We start from the raw sequence: 24,442 nt of genomic DNA, 5'->3' as shown, positions 1-24,442 counted from the left end.
GGAAGGAAGGAAGGAAGGAAGGAAGGAAGGAAGGAAGGAAGGAAGGAAGGAAGAGAGGGAGGGAGTGAGGGAGAAAGGAAAGAAGAAAGGAAGGGAGGGAGGGAGGGAAAGGAAAGGAAAGAAAATAGATGTAACTATTATAAAAGATATTCAATTTTTTATTTTGGAATAACTGTAGACTTACTTAGAAGTTGCAAAAATAGTACAGAATTTCCATGTTCAAATTCACTCTTTACCTAACTTTCCCCAAAATATTTTACCTACGTATAATGCAATTATCAAAACCAGGATATGAATACATACTATTAACTATAGCCCTTATTTGAATTTCACCAGTTTTACATGCATTCAATTTTTATATATACTCCTATTAAATTTTCTCGCATGTATATATGCATTTAACCACCGCCACAATCAAAATACAGAACTTTTCCATCACCCTAAATAAACCTGGAATGATATACTTTGTATTACTCCTATACAAGTACTCCCTCTCTTCAATCCTAACCCCTGGGAACCACTATATCTGTTCTGTTTCACTATAATTTTGTCATTTTTACAATGTTATATAAATGAAATTGTAAAGTAGTAATCTTTTGAAATTGGCTTTTTCTTACACAGTATGATGCTCTTGAGATCCATCCAAGTGCATCAATAGTGCATTCCTGTTTATTGCTTAATAGAATTCCATGATCTAGATGTAACACAATTTGTATATTCATTTACCTAACACAGGTCATTTGGGCTGCTTCTAGCTTCTGCTATTACAAATAAGGCAGCTATGTACATTCACATGTAGGTTTGTGTATGAACGTAAGTTTTTATTTCTCTAGGGTCATATGGTGCTGCTTTATCTTTATCAGAAACTGCCAAACTGTTTCCTTTTAAAATATAGAAATGCTAGTGTAAGCACGTGCATGGAGGTCAGCAGCCCCACCCCCTGCCCCACGCTGCCACTGCTGCCAGTGTGAACATATGCATGGAAGCTGGCAGCCCCAAGCTCACCAGTAGCCTGCCCCCATGCTGACACTGCTACCAGCATGAGTGTGCACATGGAAGCCGGCAGCCCCATGACCACCAGCACTCTGCCCCAGTTGATGAGCATTCACCCCACCACACTGTCACTTGCTCTTGGCACAGCTCTTGACACTTACAAATGAGCACAGATCCTGCTGCCACCACCCCAACGAAGTGCTTTGGCTGGCACCACCCATCAGAGTGTTGTGGCCAGAGGTCCAGGAACGCCTCAGCCCCTCCAATGTAGCAGGTTCCTAACTTCAAGGGACCAGAGAACAAAGTCAGGGATCCAGTAACAGCCTCCCAAAGTTACAGCTTGCAACCCAAAAGTTCTGAGCTGAGCCTTGCTCCCTAAATTCTTCCAGAAATGAAGCCAGTCAACTGAACCACCTTATATGAGACTCAAACCTTCCAGGGCATTAAAGAAGCTAAAAGTAGAAAAACCCATCCAAAGGACAGCAGTTTCAAAGACTGAAGGAAAATCAGCCCACACAGATGATAAAGAACCAGTGCAAGAGCTCTGGCAACTCAAAAGTCAGAGTGCTTTCTTACCTCCAAATAACTGCAGTAGTTCCACAGCAATGGTTCTTAACCAGGCTGAAATGACAAAAACAGAAATCAGAATATGAATAGGAACAGAGATCATTGAGATTCAAGAGACAGTGAAAACCTAATCCAGGGATTCTAAGGAATACAACAAAGTGATACAGGAGATGAAAGATGAAATGGCCACTTTAAGAAAGAAAGGAACTGATCTGATAGAGCTGAAAAACTCACTTCAAGAATTCCAGAATACAATCACAAATGTAACAGCAGAATTGATCAAGCTGAGGAAAGAATCTCAGAGCTTGAATATCACTTCTCTGAAATAACTCAGTCAGACAAAAATAAAGAAAAAAAGATTAAAGAAAGATGAACAAAATCTCCAAAGTATGGGATTATGTAAAGACACCAAATCTATGACTCACAGATGTCCCTGAAAGAGAGGGAGAGAAAGCAAGCAACTTGGAAAACATGTTTCAGGATATCATTCATGAAAATTCCCCCAACTTCACTAGAGCGGCCAATGTTCAAATTCAGAAAATGCAGAGAACCCTTGTGAGATACTACACAGACAACCATCCCCAAGACAGATACTTGTCAGATTCTCTAAGGTCAAAATGAAACAAAAAATGTTAACAGCAGCTAAAAAGAAGGGGCAGGCCACCTCCCAAGGAAACCCCATCAGGCTAACAGCACACCTTTCAGCAGAAACTCTATAAGCCAGCAGAGATTGAGAGCCTATATTCAGCATTATTAAAGAGAAGAAATTCCAAACAAGAATTTCATATCCAGCCAAATTAAGCTTCATAAGTGAAGGAGAAATAAGATTCTTTTCAGGCAAGCAAATGCTAAGGGAATTCATTACCATCAGACCTGCCTTATAAGAGGTCCTAAAGGGAGTGTTAAATATGGAAAGGAAAGATTACTACTGGCCACTACAAAAACATGCTTAAGTACATACACCATTGATGCCAAAAAGCAGCCACAGAAACAAATCTACATAATAACCAACTAACAACACAAAACAGGATTTGATCCTTCAAATCCACACATATCAATATTAACCTTAAATGGAAATGGGCTAAATGCCCAATTAAAAGACACAGAGTGGCAAGTTGGACAAAGAAGCAAGACCCAACTGTATGCTGTCTTGAAGAGACCCATTTCACATTCTATGACACACACAGGATCAAACTAAAGGGATGGAGAAAAATCTACCAACCAAATGTAAAACAGAAAAAAGCAGGAGTTGCTATTTTAAGTTCAAACAAAACAGACTTTAAACCAATAAAAATCAAAAAAGATAAAGAAAGGCATTACATAATGGTAAAGGGTTCACCTCAAAAGGTCAGACTTAACTATCCTAAATAGATATGCATCCAAAACAGGAGCACCCAAATTCATAGAGCAAGTTTTTAGAGACCCACAAAGAGATTTAGAAAACCACACAATAATAGTGGGAGACTTTGACACCCCACTGACAGTATTAGACAGGTCACTGAGGCAGAAAACTAACAAAGAAATTCAGGACCTGAATTTGACACTTGACTAAATAGACATCTACAGAAATCTCCACCCAAAAACAAGAGTATATATATTATTATTCTCATCTGCACATGGACCATAATCTAAAATTGACCTATCAGCCATAAAACAATCCTTAGCAAATAAAAAAAAAATCATACTAACCACACTCCCAGACTACAGTGCTACACTGCAATAAAAATAGAAATTAATGGAAATTAACCTGCTCCTGAATAACTTTTGGGTAAACAATGAAATTAAGGCAGAAATCCAGAAATTATTTGAAACTAATTAGAACAAAGATACTACATACCAGAATCTCTGGGACACAGCTAAAGCAATATTAAGAGGGAAGTTTATAGCGCTGAATGCCTACATCAAAAAGTTAGAAAGCTCTTAAATTAACAACTGAACATCACACCTAGAGGAAATAGAGAAACAAGAGCAAATCGACCCCAAAGCTAGTAAAACACAAGAAATCAAAATCACAGCTAAACTGAAGGAAATTGAGATTAAAAAAAAAAAATACAGAAGATCAATGAATCCAGGACTTGGTTCTTTGAAAGAATAAATAAGATAGATAAAATGCTAGCTAGACTAATAAGTAAAAAAAGAGAGAAGATCAAAATAAACACAATCAGAAATGACAAAGGGATGTTACCACCTACCCCACAGAAATTTTAAAAACCCTCAGAGACTGCTAAAAACACCTCTAATGCACACAAAGCTAGAAAACCTAGAAGAAATGGATAAATTCCTTGAAACATACAACCTTCCAAGATTGAACCAGGAAGAAATTGAATCCTGGACAGAGACCAATAATGAGTTCCAAAATTGAATCAGTAATAAAAAGCCTACCAACCAGAAAAAGCCCGGGACCAGAGGGATTCACAGTTGAATATTACAAGAAGTATAAAGAAGAGTTGGTACGATTCCTACTGAAACTATTCCAAAAAACAGAGGAGGAGGGACTCCTCCCTAACTCATTCTATGAAACCAGCATCATCCTAATACCAAAACCTGGCAGGGACACAGCAACAACAAAAAAAAACAAAACTTCAGGCCAAATCCTTGATGAACATAGATGCAAAAATTCTCAATAAAATGCTCGTGAAATGAATCCAGCAGCACATCAAAAAGCTAATCCACCACTATCAAGGAGGCTTCATCCCTGGGACACAAGGTTGGTTCAACATACACAAATGAATAAATGTGATTCATCACATAAACAGAATTAAAAGCAAAAACCACATGATCATCTCAATAGATGCAGAAAAGGCTTTTGATAACATTCAACATCCCTTCATGTTAAAAACCCTCAACAAACTAGGCACTGAAGGAACATACTTCAAAATAGTAAGAGCCATCTATGAGAAACCCACAGCCAACATCATATTGAATGGGCAAAAGCTGGAAGCATTCTTATTAAACACCAGAACAAAACAAGGATGTCCTCTGTTACCAGTCCTTTTCAGCATAGTACTGGAAGTCCTAACCAGAGCAATCAGGCAAGAGAAAGATATAAAAGCCATCTGAATAGAGAGGAAGTCAAACTATCCCTGATTCCAGTCAGTATGATTCTATGCCTAGAAAACCCCATAATCTCTGCCCCAAAACTCCTTGGTTTGATATACAACTTCAGCAAAGCTTCAGGATACATTGTCAATGTACAAAAATCAGTAGAATCCCTATGCACCAACAACATCCAAGCTGACAGCCAAATCAAGAATGCTGTCTCCCAAGCTTGCCGCCATGGCCACCTACAAACCGGTTCAGATCTGGCACAGTGAGAGTGCTTGGAACCTGAAGAACCACTTCAGCGGCCGGTATGACGCCCACCTGAGCCCGGCGGGCCACGAGAAGGCAAAGCAGGCACTGCCAGATGATGGCTATGAGTTTGACATCTGCTTCACCTCAGTGCAGAAAAGCGCGATCCGGATCCTCTGGACAGTGCTAGATGCCATTGATCAGATGTGGCTGCCAGTAGTGAGGACTTGGCCCCTCAATGAGTGGCACTGTGGGGCTCTAACCAGTCTCAATAAAGCAGAAACTGCTGCAAAGCATGGTGAGGCCCAGGTGAAGATCTGCAGCCACTCCTATGATGTCCCACACCTCCGAGGGAGCCCAACCATCCTTTCTACAGCAACATGAGTAAGGATCACAGGTATGTAGACCTCACAAAAAATCACCTACCCTCCTATGAGAGTCTGAAGGACACTATTGCCAGAGCTCTGCCCTTCTGCAATGAGGAAATAGTTCCCCAGATCAAGGAGGGGAAACGGGTACTGATTGCAGCCCATGGCAACAGCCTCTGGGGCATTGTCAAGCATCTGGAGGGTCTCTCTGAAGAGATTATTATGGAGCTGAACCTGACGACTGGCATTCCCATTGCCTACGAATTAGACAAGAACTTGAAGCCCATCAAGCCTATGCAGTTCCTGGGGGATGAAGAGGCTATGCACAAAGCCATGGAAGCTGTGGCTGCCCAGGGCAAAGCCAAGAAGTGAAGGCCAGCAAACAGGCTACTGTCCCCAGGAGCACCCTCCCTGCCCATCACATCCATCTGCCCCTCCCTCCTGCACGTCACACTGACCACATCTGTAGACATCTTGAGCTGCAGCTGCAGATGGGAACCGATGGCTCCCATTTTCATTTTAGCCATTTTGTCTTCTGTACCCACTCCCTTCGTACATTCTAGTCAGAATAGCACTTCTAGGGCACAGGTTCTCAGTCTAAGCTGTGGAAAAGCCCCCTTATCCAAGAGAGTCCAAAGGTCGTGACTTGGGTTTTTGCGAGTGCTTTGTTTACTAAGAACTTGTGAGGAGGAAGCATGCTAAGCCATGACCAATGAGGAGAAGCAAGAGAGCCTGTCTGCCCCCAGGAGCTAGTCCTGTGCTCTTCTGTAGTCAGGCCACTGCCTGGGGACTCTAGTCATCCCAGTGGAAGATGAATGTAACCTGCATGGTGATGTGACAACTGTTTCCTCCCTGACCCCAGAGGAAATGGCTCTAGAAGGTTGGGATCAATCCTGAATTTAGTTTATGTGTTACATTTACTTTTATTAAAAAAAAAAAAAAGTTTAGTGTATATAAGTAATACAAAACAATAACCCTTCTAAGGGTTTCTCGTGGCAGTTGAAATAGTCCCACATCTGGTCGTCAGAAAATAAGCCATTCCTCATACCAATATGGGATAATCTCCTTGACCTCTGAGGGGCAGGAGTGCTTCCTGCTGTGTGTTTTAGAATCCCTCCCTTCCTTGTTTTGTGGTAGTGAAATGCCTCTTGGTCCTGTCCAAGTGTGTCTTTCACTGATTTCTGAATCATGTTCTAGTTGCTTGGCCCTGCCACATGGGTCTAGTGTTCATTTGAGCATAACTGTACTAAATCCTTTTTCCAGATCAGTATAATAAAAGAGTGATGTGCAATAAAAAAAAAAGAATGCCATCCCATGCACAGCAGCCACAAAAAGAATAAAATACACACCAGTTAGAATGGCAACCATTAAAAAATCAGGAAAAAATAGGTGCTGGAGAGGATATGGAGAAATAGGAACATTTTTACACAGTTGGTGGGACTGTAAACTAGTTCAACCATTGTGGAAGACAGTGTGCCAATTCCTCAAAGATCTAGAACTAGAAATACCATTTGATCCAGCCATCTCATTACTGGGTATATATCCAAAGGATTATAAATCATGCTGCTATAAAGTCACATGCACACGTATGTTTATTGTGGCACTATTCACAATAGCAAAGACTTGGCACCAACCCAGATGTCCATCAGTGATAGACTGGATTAAGAAAATGTGGCACATATACACCATGGAATACTATGTGGCCATAAAAAAGGATAAGTTTATGTCCTTGGTAGGGACATGGATGAAGCTGGAAACCATCATTCTCCGCAAACTATTGCAAGGACAGAAAACCAAACACCACATGTTCTCACTCACAGGTGGGAATTGAACAAAGATCACTTGGACACAGGGTGGGGAACATCATACACCAGCGGGGAGGGTGGAGGGATAGCATTAGGAGATATCCCTAATGTAAATGATGAGTTAACGAGTGCAGCACACCAACATGGCACATGTATACATATGCAACAAACCTGCACGTTGTGCACATGTACCCTAGAACTTAAAGTATAATAATAAATAAATAAATAAATAAAAATAAAAATAAATAAAAAGAATAAAATACATAAAAATACAGCTAACCAGGTAGGTGAAAGATCTCTACAACAAGCATTACAAAACACTGCTCAAGGTAATCAGAGATGATATAAACAAAAGGAAAAACATTCCATGTTCATGGATAGGAAGAAGCAATATTGTTAAAATGGCCATATTGCCCAAAGCAATTTAGATTCAGTGCTCTTCCTATCAAACTACCAATTCTTCACAGAATTAGGAAAAAACTACTTAAAAATTCGTATGGAACCAAAAAAGAGGCTGAATAGCCAAGGCAATTCTAAGCAAAAACAACAAAGCCAGAAGTATCACATTATGTGACTTCAATCTATATTACAAGGCTACAGTAACCACAACGGCATGGTACTGGTACAAAACACTTAGACCAATGGAACAGAAGAGATAGCCCAGAAATAATGCCACACACAAACCATTTTATCTTCAACAAACCTAGCCAAAACAAGCACTGGGAAAAGGAATTCCTATTCCACAAATGGTGCTGGGATAACTGGCTAGCCATATGCAGAAGATTGAAATTGGACCCCTTGCTTACACGATATACAAAAATCAACTCAAGATGGGTTAAAGGCTTAAATATAAAACCCAAAACTATAAAAACCCTGGAAGGTGACCTGGGAAGTACCACCCTGGACATAGGACCTGGCAAAGATTTTATGACAAAGACAAAAGCAATTTCAACAACAAGAAAAATTGACTAATTTTGTCAAACTCAAGGGATCTAATTAAACTAAACAGCTTCTGCACAGCAAAAGAAACTATCAACAGAGTGAACAGACAACCTACAGAATAGGAAAAAAATATTTGCAAATGATGCATCTGACAAGGTCTATTAGCCAGAATCTGTAAGGAATTTAAACAAATTTACAAGCAAAAAAACAAACAACCCCATTAAAAAGTGGGCAAAGGCCTTGAATGGACACTTTTAAAAGAAGACGTACACGTGGTCAACAAGCATATGAAAAAATGGTCAACATTACTAATCATTAGAGAAATGCAAATCAAAACCACAATAAGATACCATCTCACAAAAGTCAGAATGGCTATTACTCAAAAGTCAAAAAATAACAGATGCTGGCAAGGTTACAGAGAAAAAGGAATGCTTATATACTGCTGGTGGGAATGTAAATTAGTTCAGCCGTTGTAGAAAGCCATTTGTCAATTTCTCAAAGAACTCAAAACAGAATTACCATTTGACCCAGTAATCTCACTATTGGGTTTATTCTCAAAGGAATATAACTCATTCTACCATAAAGACATATGCACTCATATATTCATCACAGCACTATTCACAATAGCAAAGACATGAAATCAACCTACATGCCCATTGATGGTGGACTGGATAAAGAAAATGTGGTACACATACAACATAAATACTACACAGCCATTAAAAAGAACAAGATCATGTCTTTTGCAACAACATGGATGAGGCTGGAGGCCATTCTCCTAAGCGAACTAACACAGGAGCAGAAAACCAAATACACATGTTCTCACTTATAAGTGGGAGCTAAACATTGAGTTATATGGTCACAAAGAAGAGAACAACAGACATAGGAGCCTGCTTGAGGATGGAAAGTGGGAGGAGGGAGATCATAAAAAAACTACCTGTCAGGTACTATGCTTTTTACCTGGGTGATGAAATAGTCTGTACATCAAACCCCCATGTTATACAATTCACCTATATAACAAACCTGCACAGGTACCACAGAACCTGAAATAAAAGTTTAAAAATAAATCATAAAATAAAATGTTGAAATGCCTAGAATGTTGCATGGCATTAAATTACACCATGCTGTCTTAAATGACATTTTATTTTCGTAGAACTCATGTTTCTGCTTTTTCTGTTTTTCTATGGAAATTATTTTGATAAGCAGAAGTTGCTGAAATTTATATTTTACCACTTGGGTCAAGAAACAAATGAAAGTATTGCCTATTAAGGAGCAGTTCTTCATACTGTGATAAATGAATGTAAGTATTATGTTTACATAGATGAAGTGTAAAGAGACCAATTAATGTAAAAAGCCAATGCGGTACAAATTCCTGAAGGACCATTATTTAAACCTAACTTTAATTTTTAGAAATTCCTTATTCAAGCAAACTTTACTGAGACCAATACTAATTATACTTCCCTGCTAAAAGATACATATAATGACATTAGTTAGAGCCTTAAAGTACTACTCCGTTGGAATAAAATATTCAAAATTGCCACCAAGACCCAATGGTGCTTTATAGAGTTGGGTCTGATATTCATGGTTCTCATGTGATCTAAAAATAAGTCATTTGTTCTCCTTGCTTAATTCAACACCTCTTGGAAATTGCCCTATTCTTAAAACTATTCTCTAAAACTACCTCCAAAACTCTGCCTAATGTCTCCCCTTGGATCTTCCATCATAACCAACAAAAGAAAATTATTTTCTCAAAGTTAGAAACACCCCTGTGTGGCCAAATATATGAATCTCAACTTCATTCTCATTATGGTTGTAAGAAATGCTGGAATAATTAATTACTCATTTGGAAAAAAAAAAAAAAAAAGCTGTGTCCATATCTATCTTACCAGATTCCAAGATAAACTCCAAATAAATCAAAGATTTAAATTAAATAAGACCATAAAATACTGGGCAGCAGAAATTGGTAAATTCTCTTGAACCTTGGAATCTGGAAAGATTTTCTAATTGTAACTAAAAATACAAAAGTCATAGAAGAAAATATTGATAGAATACATAAAATCAAAGAATACTGTATGATAAACTAAACAGCAAAGTCAAAAGACAATGTGGAAAAATATTTACAACTCTTACCAAAAAATAGAAGCTAATCACCTTAAATTATAAGGAGCTCTAGAAATCAAGAAAACCCCAACAACCTAACAGAAAATAAAATGGATATGAACAGACTGGTCACAGAATAAGAAATACATATACACCTCTTAAACATACCCACTCTCACTCATAAAAAAGAAATACAAATGAAAGCATTCTCTCACCTATCAGATTGGCAAAAATCTGCAGTTTGACCACACACTTTATTGATGAGACTGCAAGGAAATAGGCACTCACATGCCACAGGAGTGCAAAGGGGTATCACCCTTATGGAAGAGTGTCAATATCTACCAAAATTACTTAAGCGTTTACTCTTTGACCCTGGAAGTCTGCTTTCTAGTAATTTCATCAATTTATAGTAAATGTTCACTATAGCTGAAAAAAATATGGTACGTCCAAACAATAAAATATAGTGAAGATCTTTCTGCACAGCTATAGAAGAATCCCAAATTATGAAATAGAAGAAAAATGAAATGAAATGTAATACTGCATATATAGTGTGCTACTTTTGTGTAAGAAAGGAGAAAAATAAAAGTTTACATTATATTGCTTGTGTTTGTATAAAGAAACATTGAAACAACTTTTACAAAAAGAAGAGAATAAAAATGTTTAACTGAAGATAGTGAATGGGGACAATGTGAATGGAAACAGGGATAGGAGCAAGATTTCTCAGCATTTACCTCTTTATGTCATTTTGATGTTTAAAATATAAATATGTTAACTATTCAAAAACTAAATTAAAAGAATCATTGCCTGGCACAGACGAAGTACAGTTTAGATGTTGACTAGTATTATTTTTGTATAGCAATATTGGGAGGGTTGATGGGTTCATATGATGTACAGTTGTTCCGAATCTCCTCACACTCCAGGCACTTTTATCATTGCAAAGAGGGACAATGCCAAAGACAATTCGCCACAGGATTTCCATGTGCACCTCCTCAGTTCTAGGCTGAAGTAACATAGAATGGCATTTTCAACTCACGAAAAGCTCTATTCTAAAAGGTGCTTTGTTATTTGCCTTAATTTGCTCTTCATATATTTCCTTAATTTTAAACTTAGAATTTTGGTTGTACCTTTTCAAAGGATTGCCCAAGAAGATGCAATGAGCTGATACATGTAAAGTGCTTAGCTTAATGCCTGGTGTTTAATCAATACTCCATAACTCTTAGTGGTAGCAAACAGAATCATAAAAGTGATGTGTTCAGTGAAACCTCTAATCAATCCTAGAATCGATACCTACAATCAGAAAAAATTATCAACTCAGACCGTCTTTGTATGTTTTTGTTTATTATTTTTCCTCAAAATATCTTCAATACTGCATTCCTAGAATTTGAGAGTCTGTGTATGTTAAATAAGAATACATTTTATTTTAAAAGGTAAATGGAAGGAGCAGGAACCAAGACAGGTACTTTTTGAGTCTGGAGTCCTTAGATATAATAAATAATTTCAGGAATAGTATGTACGGTACTTAAAGGATGTGGTTTAATTAGAAGGGCTTGTGAAGCTTTCTTGTAGACTGGTTGTTAATTATGGCTTCACTTGTTTCTCCTGGAAGGCTTCCCTGGCCTCTTAACTAGGTTAATTCTCCCTGCAATGTGCTCCTTGGATTTCTTCTATCATAACATTCATCACTCATGATTGTGGTTACTCGATTCAGTATCTTCTATGCAAACCATCCTTTCAGCCTTGTGCAGACAGAAGGCATCTATCTGGTCCACACCAGCCATGCCCCATCCATGCCCTTTAATATTATATACCCAGGTCCTAGAAGTTTCTGGCCACAATGAATGTGTATTGAATGAATAAAAAATTCAGAAAACTGAAAGCTAGTAAACAATCACATGAGAAGTGTCATCCCCCGGCCCCCCATCATAACCCCTACACACACAAAGTAAAAACAACACTGTCAACATGAGCAAATAGAGGGGGAAAGAATGGCAATTACTCAGGCAATGCAAGGTGAAAAATAGCTCCTTTGCCTCAGTTATCAGAAGTTTTCTCAAAAGGGTATTTTTTGCCTGCATTTTTTAATCTAATTGCTTCAATTATTTAATATGGTCATGGGAACATGATTATATTTTTAACAAAGTGCTTAATTTGCACACATGCTCTGAATTGTAAGTTCTTTTACAGGAGGCTTCTCTACACCCATACTTGTTCTCAGTTATTTTACTTCTGACTTTTGCAAAATGTTTTAAATATTTGATTTTAGCCCCTACCACAGACTCCAAATCTGTGCTTCGAATTTGGAGATCAAAGTACTGTAGCTAATCCTTAGGACATTTGCCATCGTGTGATTTAAGAATCCATCTCTTATCAAGTTTCTGTGGTTTTCTGGAGTATTTACTGGTCACAATGTCAAAAAATGGGCACATCTGAAACTATTTTTGAATTATGCCTTCTTTATACTCTTCCATTTTTAGTTAATGGGAAAATATCCAGCTCCTGAATGGTATTGAACTCGATTAGGCCATCTCCAGTCTCCTTATAAAGGATTCCTAAGTTGTAGTATCACATGTTTTCAATAAACCTTGTTTTTGTTCTCCTTTAAACAGAGCGTGTCTTATTCAAAAAGCTCATGACAGTAGGAAAGGAATTGATAATGAAAAGAAAGTGGGTCCAAAGCAGGATTTTTCCTCATAGCTTTAGGACTTGTTATAAGACAACGTGTTTCACCGCCTGACCTGCAGCTTCAGGAGTTGGTTGCCATGAATTCTGATCCTGTTTCTGGAAGTAATTTATTGCATTATCTTGTACAAGCCTCTCTGGGACACTCTTTCTTTTAAGCACAGATAAGAGCAGCAATACACTTTGCAGCATTCATAAACAGCAATACATAAAAGCAAATATGAAATTAGAAAGTTCCAAAAACTGCTCTAATCTAGTGCCAGAGAGGGAAAATTTTGGCAAGGATTTTATAAATAAAGATGGGAGTTAGATGATGTGACCAGTTTGGTTAATAATCCCACTGAAATACAGATAGATTATTGATAGATAGATAGATACAGATAGATGATTGATAGATAGATAGATAGATAGATAGATAGATAGATAGATAGATAGATAGATAGATAGATATAGATAGAATAGATCTACACATGGCAACAAGCAAGATTTTCAAAATTATAATGAATGTCAGATATTTACTCTTGGCTTGTATTTACTCAAATTCACTCCTTTAAAGTGCTATCTTTTTATTCTTCACAGGAGGAAAACTCTATTTTCACACCCCAGTGTTTATCCCTAAGGATTAGCCAAGTGCCTAAACTGTATCCATTTCATATTTCCAAAAATAAGAAATTGTGCATTGAAAAAGATTAAGAGAGCCAGGCGAACCAGGTAATTCTAAATTTTCCCAGATAATACTTAGAATGAATTCCCATCCATAAATGTCCTTTGCTGAGTGACATTTCAGCTCAAGTGGCATCTCCATTGTAACATCCAAGTAACACAGTCTATTCAAAGAACTTCCTGAAGATATCCTCTCAAAAACTTTTAGCAGTAGGTGACGATTAATCATAACCTGTATGTTATCTGAAAATAAGTATCAAGTTTCTCAAAGAAAAATTACATATCCCAACACTACTAAACATAACTGGCTGCTAAGTTTCAGAGAATCCATATCATTTAACTGCTTAGAGTAAGTGCACAAAGGGAGTATTATAAATTAGGTATTGTGGTTTTGCTCTGTAAATTTAAACCCATAATGCCATTGTTTGGCTGTTGATGTTTAAATATTCAAGCTATGACCTTGAATAAGATATCCAAGCATGGAATTTCATCATAGGATGTTGGGATTTCCAGCAGATGTTTCAACTTTGTTTATTCGTTGGTGGAATCCAAATCTTTTTTTTTTTAATCTGCAGTCAAATATTGGTATGGGGTTCTGTTTAGGAATCAGAACTGACTGCAGCTTTGTCATTTGGTATGTGTGAAAATAGATACTGAGGAAAATTTTAAACATTTGAGGATATCAATGTGCAAAATTGCTGCTTCTAAAAGTTTGTCTCAAACTTTCTATATAAAAGAGCATAATATAAAGCCACTGTATCATTGCCCTAAACCAAGTTCTAAAACATCAGAAAATACACACGACTTTTCATCTCTTCGATTTATTGAGAACCAGTGGAATTACACCTAGGTAATTTACCCAAGATACTAGAGTATGCCTTAAATAGGATGTACCTCCTACTCATTCATGATTAGTCTCAGGGGACAAACGCTTCTTTCCTGTTTTATAAATACAGAAACACAGCTTCCTTACCTCCTTCAGTCTGTAACCCACATCTGAAATTAAATGTTTGTGATCACACTTTGAAGTAATTTGTTTCAGTAGGTTACTGATATCGCAAGGGATTCGTCCTGTAGCAAGAAAAAAAAAAAATCTACTAACTGACTCTGCATCCCTGACCTCTCCCCCAGACTCCAGCCCCATTCACCATCTACCAAATGCCTACTAGGCATCTCAAAATTAACAAGGCCATAACAGAACAGGTGGTTCTGCCCTTCAAATAGTGCTCCTTTCTTACCTATCCCCAGTGGTATTTCCCGAGCTCAGTAAATGGCACTTTATTCACCTGATTGCTTAGACCAAAAACCCTGAAGTCAGCCTTAAACTCCCTCATTTGTCTCACATCCCATAATCAGTCCTTCAGCAAGTCTTGGCCCCTCCACCTTCACAATATGCACCAAATCCAGCTCCTTTACAGGTCCTCCTGACTTTAACCTAACTCTTGTAAAGCTGCTCTCACCCTATGTCCAGACCACAGCAGTGGCTTCTTAACTGGCCTTCCGGTTTTCTCTCCGACATCTGGCTTCCTTTCTGGTATCCAGCCCCCTCCTGATTGGTTTCCCAAAGGTAACCAAAATGATCTTGTAAAATACACATCTGATCCTGCACTCTGCCAAAAACCCTTCCCCTGCTGCTATCATATAATACTTAGAAGGACATCTAAAGCTATTCCCAAAGCTGTCATGATCTGACTGGAGCCCTCCCTCACTCCGCTCAAGCTAACTTGATCTCCTTGCCTTCCCTTGAACATGCTGAACACACTTCCACCTTAAAGTCTTTATATTTTTTTGCCTGGAACACTTTTTCCTTAGATAATGATCACAGTCACCCCTTCACTTCATTGGGTCTTGGCTCCTCTGAGATGCTTTCCCATTGAGACAACCTAAAATACTAAAAACAGCCCAGCACAGTGGCTCATGTCTATAATCCCAGCACTTTGGGAGGCCAAGGTGGGTGGATCACTTGAGGTCAGGAGTTCAAAACCAGCCTGGCCAACATGGTGAAACCCCGTCTCTACCAAAAATACAAAATTAGCCAGGAGTGGTGGTGCACACCTGTAATCCCAGTTACTTGGGAAGCTGAGGCAGGAAAATCACTTGAACCCAAGAGGTGGAGGTTGTAGTGAGCCAAAATCATACCATTGCACTCCAGCCTGGGTGACAGAGACTCCGTCTCAAAAATAAAATAAAAACTAAAATATTAAAAACATGTTAATTATAAGATGTTTGCCAAATTTTACCTGAATATCAGCCATTTGCAATTAGCTATATTCCCTATTCTTAATAATATTTTACTTCTCAGAATTTCACTTTAAAATAGAACACCTGCTCCTCTGTGACTCCATCCTCATCCTGCTCTGTATTTCCCCAGGGTTTTTATCACTACGTAACATTATATTCTGTATTTGTTTACTGCTTTAACATCAGCCTACCCCAGGAGAACATAAGCTCCATGACGGCAGAAAACTTTTCTGTTTTATTCACTACTCTATGCCTCATGCTTGGCTTATAGTAGACATGCCACAAAAAATATTTGTTGAATGAACTAATGAATGGATGAATAAATTGCCTTAACACTTAATTTGAGAAAAGTCATATCCAAAACACTCCTTCTGATGCTTCCTCGTTCAATCGGTATCCAAAATGAAAAATGTACCACTTAGAATTTGAGAAATTCAGAGTTAGAAAGGATCCTTGACACTTGCCAGTTCAGTCCAACTATTTTAAAAGTATGGAAACCAGCCCTAAGAGATAAGTGGTGACAAAGCTAGTTAATGGTGAACAGATAATTAAACTAGGCATAGTTCAATGTTCTTTATGCTTCCATACTTTACATCTCTGTTTCTTTTGAAAGTTCCTTCTGTATGCATAAGCAAACATAATGGAACCAGAACATTTCCATTCTTTCAGATTTATCTTGCTGCTCTGTTGGCAATAAAACATCTGGCACATGATATATATGGGACACTTAAAAAATTATAAATTTCTGCAGAAAAGAGTTCACATTGATAAGGCAGGCTGACCTCCTGTCTCAATCTGCTGTCCCATTGGGACAACCTAAAATATAAAAAACAGGTTAATTATAATATTTTCACTAAATTTTACCTGAATATCAACCATTTGCATGTAGTTGTATTCTGTAGTCTTGATAATACTTTACTTCTTGAAATTTCACATGTAAGCCTTTGTTTGACTTTCTACATCCCTGTTTACTAGGCTTTCTACGAAATAAAAGCTACCAAAAGAGAAACATGGGAAAATATATATATATATAAGTGCTCTGGAAACAGAAATTAGTTTGATTTTTGGCTCCATTTACCAGCTAAATGACTTTGGATACGATTCTTGAACTTTTTTAGTATCAAATTACTGATCTAGAAAAGTGAAGGGAAAGATATATCCATAAAACACTTTTTTGTTAGATTGAGAGTTAACATGATACCAGGCACACTAAGGCAGACTAAAGACTTTGTATGTATTATCTCATTTAATCATCCCAATAGCCCTGTGAAAGAAAGGGATCTATTTCCTATTTGTAGGTGAGGATTCCAAGACTCAGCAAGATTAATAGACCCAAGGTCACACAACTAAGACAGGACAGAACTGGAAACACCTGGGCTGTTGCACATGAAGTTTACATTCATAACCTCTGTGCCTCCTTGAAGGGCTATTATGGAGAAACAATGAAATAGAGTCTGTGTACTGAGCATCCCGCACAGCCTCATACATCAGAGGTACTCAATAAATGTTGCCCATTTCTCTTCTGTTTCCCACCACTGACTAAATAAATTACCTTGGCCAATGTACTAACCTTTCTAGGCCATAGCTTCTTTTTTAAATAAATTATGGTTCTCTTTTTTCTCATTACAAAAGCAATACATGGCTATTAAAGATCATTTGGACCAAAAAAAATTATATATATGTATATATATATATATATCTTACCACGTAAAGATAATCACCATTAATATGCAAATATATGTATTTATACTATGTATTTTTCTATATATGATAAGAATACATAATCTGGCCAGGTGCAGTGACTCACACCTGTAAATCCCACCACTTTAGGAGGCCAAGGCCGGTGGATCACTTGAGGTCAGGAGTTCAAGACCAGCCTGACCAACTTGGTGAAACACCGTCTATACTGAAAATACAAAAATTAGCTGGGCATGATGGCGGGTGCCTGTAATCCCATCTACTGGGGAGACTGAGGCAGGAGAATCACTTGAATCCAGGAGGTGGAGGTTGCAGTGAGCTGAGATTATGCCATTGCACACTAGCCTGGGCAAAAAGAGGGAAACTCCATCTCAAAAAAAAAAAAAAAACATGATCTTTTTGGAGAGCAAAACTGAAATCTTGCTATCCTGCTATGTAATCAATTATTTAAATAATGTTGTTTGGAAACATTTTATCTCACAATATTCTTCTAAGACATGATGTTTTGTGGTTGTATCACATTTGTGGTAATAATAATAGTAACAATAAATTAGCTCAAATGTATTGTGTGTTAGTATTGCACTGAAATGTTTCACAGTTAACTTATTCAATTCTTACAACCCTATGACATAGGTGCCTTTATTATCTACACTTTACAGATAAAGAAACTGAGGCAGTCACTTAACCAGGTAACCCAGCTATTAAAGTTCAGTCACTTAACCAGGTAACCTGGCTATTAAGCGGCAGAGCCAGGATTGGAATTCAGGCACCTGAGCACCACAGCCCATGCTCTGGAAGGGATATACCATGTTGTTTTTTTATTAATCCATCCTCATTAGAAATCTGGATTGGTTCTCATTTTTTATACTATTACTAATAGTGTTAGGTATGAGCTGGGAGGAGAAAACAACAATAGTTTAATAAGTATGCTGATGCAAACTTTTGTTAACATCTACAATTTTATCATACATCCCTAGAGTTTAAATTCCTGAAATAATATCCATTCACATTGTTAATGGTTTTGGCAAATAATGTCAAATTGCTCCCCCAAAAAATATCATACCAATTTATTCTTACAGAAAATCTTCATCAAATAGCTTTTTTTTCTCTGCCTTACCAACATTGATGGTTCATTTTTTTAAACTTTGTCAGTTTGATAGGATAAAATGGCACCTTTCTACTGTTTTAAATTTCAAAACTAGAAATTGTAAAGAACTTGTTTCCATATATTAATTAGTCATTGTTATTTCTTCTTAGGGTAAATTTGTGTATGTGCCTTCTGTCCAGTTTTCTACTAGCATGTTTTCTTAGTGTTTTAAGTTTATATATTAAAGATATTAATCTCTTGTTAATCATCATATATGTTGCCATTTTTTTCTGGCTTTGTTTTTTGCATTTCAATCTGTGTAGAGTTCTTTTTAATGTATGGAATTGAAAAAACCAGCAAGTAAACAGACTACTAGTATAATCATGGGTAATAATTGTTATGACAGCAGCATACCTCAGACCTCTGGGCACAAGTGGCCTTGACTGGTTGATATCTGTGCTGAGTTCCAGAAGCAAGCAGAAGTTAGCCAGGCAAAGAAGGGAGAAGGGCCTTCCAGGCAGAGCAGCAGCATTTTATAGAGCACTTTGAATGCCAGGTAGCAGAATTTGATCTTTGTTCTACATATAGGAAGACCTTTTTAAAATCACAGAGGCAATCTAATCATCTTAACATTTTCATGTGGTAGTAGAATACAAAGTGGTTTAGAGAAAGGAAAAACAGGAGAATGAAAACCAGGCCATACATTGTAGGGATGACCAAGAGAGAAGTACCATAGGCCTGAACTAAGGAGGAGACAGGATAAATGGAAAGGGAAAATTAGGTATGAAACATATTATGGATGCAGAATCAATAAAAGTAAACCACTCAGTAGATATGAGATGAGGAAGACAATAAAGAAGGAGATGTTAATCTGTAAATTTAATATGTGGTCTGTATCAGAATTTTGTTGTTTAACTTGATTCATTTATTCTGAAATTCACGTGGGAAAAATTAATATGTTTACAATAATTGATACTACTTTGAAAAGGAATAACATTAGTGTCACACTAATATAGGAATAGGCAATAAAACGTAATAGAATCCCAAAATAGGCTTCTCAATAAGTACGTGGAAACATTTGGAGAATGACAGAGTTTTTATTTAGATGGTATTGTGAAAATTGACTTTCATATGGGATAAAAAGTAAGATTCGTTCTCTACTTCACCACAGAGACAAACAAAAATTCCATTAAAGCTAATGATTGCATAAGTTAGAGTAATGCTTAGTTATTATACAAATCTCCAAATTCTAGTAACTAAATAAAATAGAAGTTTACTTCTTACCTGTGTAATAGTTCAATAAAGGTGTTCTTTGTTTGGGGTTGTCGTATATGGTAAAGGCTCTGTTCCATGCAGTCATTCAGGAACCCAGGCTGACAAAGGCACTGCCATCTTCAGCGTATGGCTTCTAAGGGCATTCTTAGTACCAAACTGCAACTGACATAGAAAAAGAGAAAGTGATAAGCCATATGTGCTTGCCCTCAACCGGGAAGTGGCATACATCATTTCCATTCATCTTCACTAACTAGAATTAGTCACCTCACCTCACCCAGAAGCAAGGGGTCCCGGGAAATGAGACCTCTGAATAGGCAGCCACTTCTCGGAGATAATGCTGTACCTTAGAAGGGAAGCACATATCTGTGGTAGACAGCTAGCTACCTTTGCCACAAAGACTATTCTGAATAGTAAACATAAATTCATTAACTAAGCATATGTATGCCAAAATAAAATATAGAAGAATATTTTTATAATCTTGGTTGGACAAAAATCATTCTAGATAACTTAACTTCTGTGACTTAAAAATGACATGAAATCCAGGAGTCTAAAACAGGAGGGGGATGGTTTTGTTTTGCTTACTGTATTTGCAAAGACTGAAGACTTATTATATCCCAGGTAATACATGAACATGCTTAGAGCCATGTCTGTCACGTAGTGAACAGTAAACATTAGCTTTTACCAGTACTATTTTTATCATTGTTAGCATTCTTTTTTATTAGCAAGGAGAGAGAGAAATAAGTGTTTCCACACATTGTTAGTGAGAATTGGTACCATCATTTTGAAGGCATCTTGATGTCAATCACAAATCAAAATATTCCAACAATTCAGTCTCAAGAAATTTAGCCTTAAATTCCTTATCCTAAAAATAAATGTACAGGACTATACATTTCAGCATCATTTTAATAGCAAAACAAAAAGTAACCTAAAAATTCATTAATAAGTGTCTTAGTCTATTTGTGTTATAATAAAGGAATACACAAAGCTGGGTATTCATAAAGAATGTAGGTTTATGTGGCTCACAGTTCTGCAGGCTGTACAAAAAGCATGGTGCCTGCATCTGCTTCTGGTGAGAATCTCAGGCTGTTTCCACTCATGGCAGAAGGTGAAGTGGGGCCAGCATATGCTGAGATCACATGTCGAGAGATGAAGTGCCATTTTCTTTTTAACAACACATTAGTGCCATTTTCTTTTTAACAACCAATTCTTAAGAGAACTAGTAGAGCCAGAACTTAGTCATTACTTCAAGGACAGTACCAAGCCATTCATAAGCAATCCTGCCCCATGACCCAAACACTTCCGATTAGGCCTCACCTCTAACACTGGGGATCACATTTCAACATGACATTTGGAGGGTCAAATATCCAAACTATAGCATAGGTAATTGGTTAATTAAATAAATTAGTGTCCTACCTTATACATATTTGTATTGTTTTGATATTTTACTTTATAACTTTAAAATGTATATTTTATTAAAATTATTCAAAATTTAGCTTATAGTGAGGCCACTAATTCAAAGAACTGGAACAAAAAAAATGTCGGAGAGGGGGATATAAACATTAAGAACATCGTTTTTGTTGCACTTCTGATTATCCCAGAGAGAACAAGATGAAGTGACTTTAAAGGAAAGAGGTAAATTTATGTTAGTTATTAGGGAAAACTTTCTGAGACTCTAGAATAACTTAATTTTCAAAAATTTTAAAAGCCTGAGGTCTCCAGACAGTTTCTAGAAGTCAACATCTACCCTCTTTGTGGCTTACTTACCTCGAGAGAATTTAACTGTCCCTGTAACTACTAGTTTGAAAGTGTTCAACCATGCTTTGTTTGACCCAGATGATTTAGTTCTTTTCTTTGTGTTTTTACATTGAGCCATGTTATACTTTCTAATACATACATTATATAGTGTAATTGTAGCAACAAAACATAGTCCATCATGTTCAGATGTACAATTGGCCTTGCTTTAACCCAATCCTTGAGTTCACAATATGGAAGCTTTGAATGTGAATAATGAAGACTTTTTTGGTATTTCAGTGACTAACACCTTTTAGACAGGGTCCATGGTGATCAATTCATATTGATTTTGCTGACTAAATAATACTTGAGCAAAGTTCCAGTGGCATCTAAAATTAAGCTCTTTCACAGTCCTTATGTGTCTTAAATATCGTTATAGTATTTATTTTGTTCAAATCTTTGCAGTCACCTCAAATTTTAAGAATTCATGTGTAAATCATTCTAAGTGATTCAGTAAATTTGTGAACCTACTTCCTAATACCTTGTAAACCTATATTTCACATATCTACTGGGCTGCTTGTAATCAATAGCTCTTTCTTCACTACTTCCCAACTTGTTCTAATTTGTTTCCTTTGGGAGAGGTAGATTTTAAGAGTTCCAGATTACATGTTTGTTTGTTTTTTTCATGCGACTTAGAGCTCCTCCTTGTTTATTAGCAGTTCTATTTCTTTCTCTAGCCCCATTTTCTCTTGAAGCAGCCATAAAAGGACCATCTGTTTTTCAGCATCATTTTATTTCTGCTTTCTCCTCCCTGCACTTTTCTCTTCTCTGAATGCTTTATGCGATAACAATTTATTCCTGATTTATTATCCACCTGCTTTCATAGCCTCCCCCTTTCTGTTCCTCCTCCACCCCTATCCCACACTGGATGGAGTGGTATACCATAATTCTTAAGGACATAGCTTTGGAGTCAAGTAAGGGCCAGCTCAATCACTTACACATGTTGGGCCTTAGGGACTTGACCACTATGAGCCTCAATTTCTTCATTTATAAGAAAGAGAAGGTTATAATACCATCTACTACATAGGGTGGCTTGAAGAATTAAATAAAATAATATACATCAGGGTTTCTCAGCCTTGGCACTATTGACATTTGTGGCTGAGTCATTCTTTGTTCTGGAGGCTGTCCTGGGCATTGTAGGATGGTTAGCAGCAACCCTGGTCTCTACCACTAGATTCTCATAGCAACCCCCTTCCCAGCTATGACAATGCAAAATGTCTCTAGACATTGCTAAATGTCCCAGGAAGGCAAAATTTTCCCCATTTGGAATCATTGCAAGATATAAAACATTTAGCACAGTGCCTGGTACACAGTAGGCACTTGATCAATAATTGTGAGGGATGGATGGTCAGAAGAATGATTGAATATTCATTTTTAATACAAGTGTCTAATGTAATTCTTGACAGTCAATTAACTACTTAATGCATAAATGGATAAACAAATGAACCTGAAGCCAGTGAGCTTCAAGGACTGTCCATAGTTTCTACCTCATACTAAAATGTGTTATCTTCACTAAAAACAAGCTTCTTACGTTTCAAAAAATATTTTAGACAATTAACTAACTGCACAACTTAAGCTTCTCCCCCAATTTAATATATATGCATATACTTTAAATAATAGGGAGATTTTAAAATAAACTCTAATGGATGATAGCTATAACAATTATGTTGCAGTAGAATTCTGTGCTGAAAATTGAAGTGATCCTTTGATTAACTTGAGTATTTTAGGCTGATATCCCAGTGATTAAGCCATTGATATGGTAAGAGAACAAAGCTCAGGCAACTTTTAAGTGTTTTTTAATCTAATTTATCTTATATAAATATTTATTGAGTGTCTACTATATTTCAGGCACTGTTCTAGGTACTTAGGATACATTCGTGAACAAAACAATGATCCAACGCTGTGGAACTGCCATTCTATGAAATAGTGGATCACAAAAATAATAAATATGTAAATAGAAATAAAAATAAGATTACTTATAACTTGTAAAATACTAGCCTAGGAAATATTCTAAGTGGTACTGACAGCAAAATTCCGGTGGATGACTGTAACCCAACCAGAAACGTTTTTGTGACTGCACTCACTGTTTGCCATTTGGTTGCTTATCTATGATTTCAGTTTACTGAACTCTAACATTCTCGTCTGATCCGAATTACAATGAGGGTATTAAATCAAATCTGTGGTTACCTTTGCATATTTTGGAACTTCAAACATTTAGATTGTGATTCACCATGTGCATAATTTTTTAAATTGTCTCAAATCAACCATCTTTCTCTTACTTTTCTAGGTTTTCTCTAATGAACTAACTTTATGGCACACTTTTTGTACTGTAGTCTAATAAACTGATAGCTGAGTTTTTTAAAAAATGAATACAATATATGCTTTTTCTGCCTCACTTTTTTCATATGTAAAATGGGATCTGTGGGATACTTAACACATAAAGTCATTATAAGGATTAAACAAGGTAATGTTGATTAAAAAAAAAAAAAACCTTAGAACTAAAGAAAATGCCAAGCACATAGTAAGTTTTAAGTGTAGTATTTTCTGCAATTCTACTAGCCATGTACTTATTTCTAGTATTTCCAATATTTTAACACAGTAAATGAGGCAGTATATCTTTTTCTTTTCTTTCTACACTTGGGAGAAAGCAGAATTACAATGATATAAAAGCAAAATGTATATCCAATAGGGCCATATAAGTAATGTCTCTTTGTAAACCACTAGTCTCAGGAGTAAATCCCTCCACATGATGAAAACCAAGAGATGTGTTTGCACATAACTCTTTTTATAAAGTTTTTTTAATTGCAAAGACATAGTCCTTATCAACTTCCAACGTGTGGAAATTAATAATTTAGAAAGTGAAAAGCCCCTTTATGCATATATTCATTCCAACTCACTACCTTTAGAGATAATTAATAGTAATAATCAGTGTATAGTCTCACTTT

The 24,442-nt window shown here is 36.8% G+C and overlaps 1 protein-coding gene and 1 pseudogene across 2 annotated transcripts in view; both read left to right on the top strand.

Moving 5' to 3' along the window:
• The window catches only part of KCNQ5 (potassium voltage-gated channel subfamily Q member 5), a 579,251-nt gene that overhangs the window by 408,631 nt on the left and 146,178 nt on the right, over positions 1 to 24,442 (top strand). The window lies entirely within an intron of this gene.
• LOC111547438 lies at positions 4,584 to 6,521 on the top strand (annotated as a pseudogene). The gene has a single exon (XR_002733134.1). The product of XR_002733134.1 is annotated as a phosphoglycerate mutase 1-like (transcript).

This window comes from Piliocolobus tephrosceles, chromosome 5 (genome assembly GCF_002776525.5).
Source record: "Piliocolobus tephrosceles isolate RC106 chromosome 5, ASM277652v3, whole genome shotgun sequence".
NCBI lineage: Eukaryota > Metazoa > Chordata > Mammalia > Primates > Cercopithecidae > Piliocolobus > Piliocolobus tephrosceles.
Note: the sequence above shows the minus strand (reverse complement) of the source record. Positions and strands in the feature narration are given on the sequence as shown.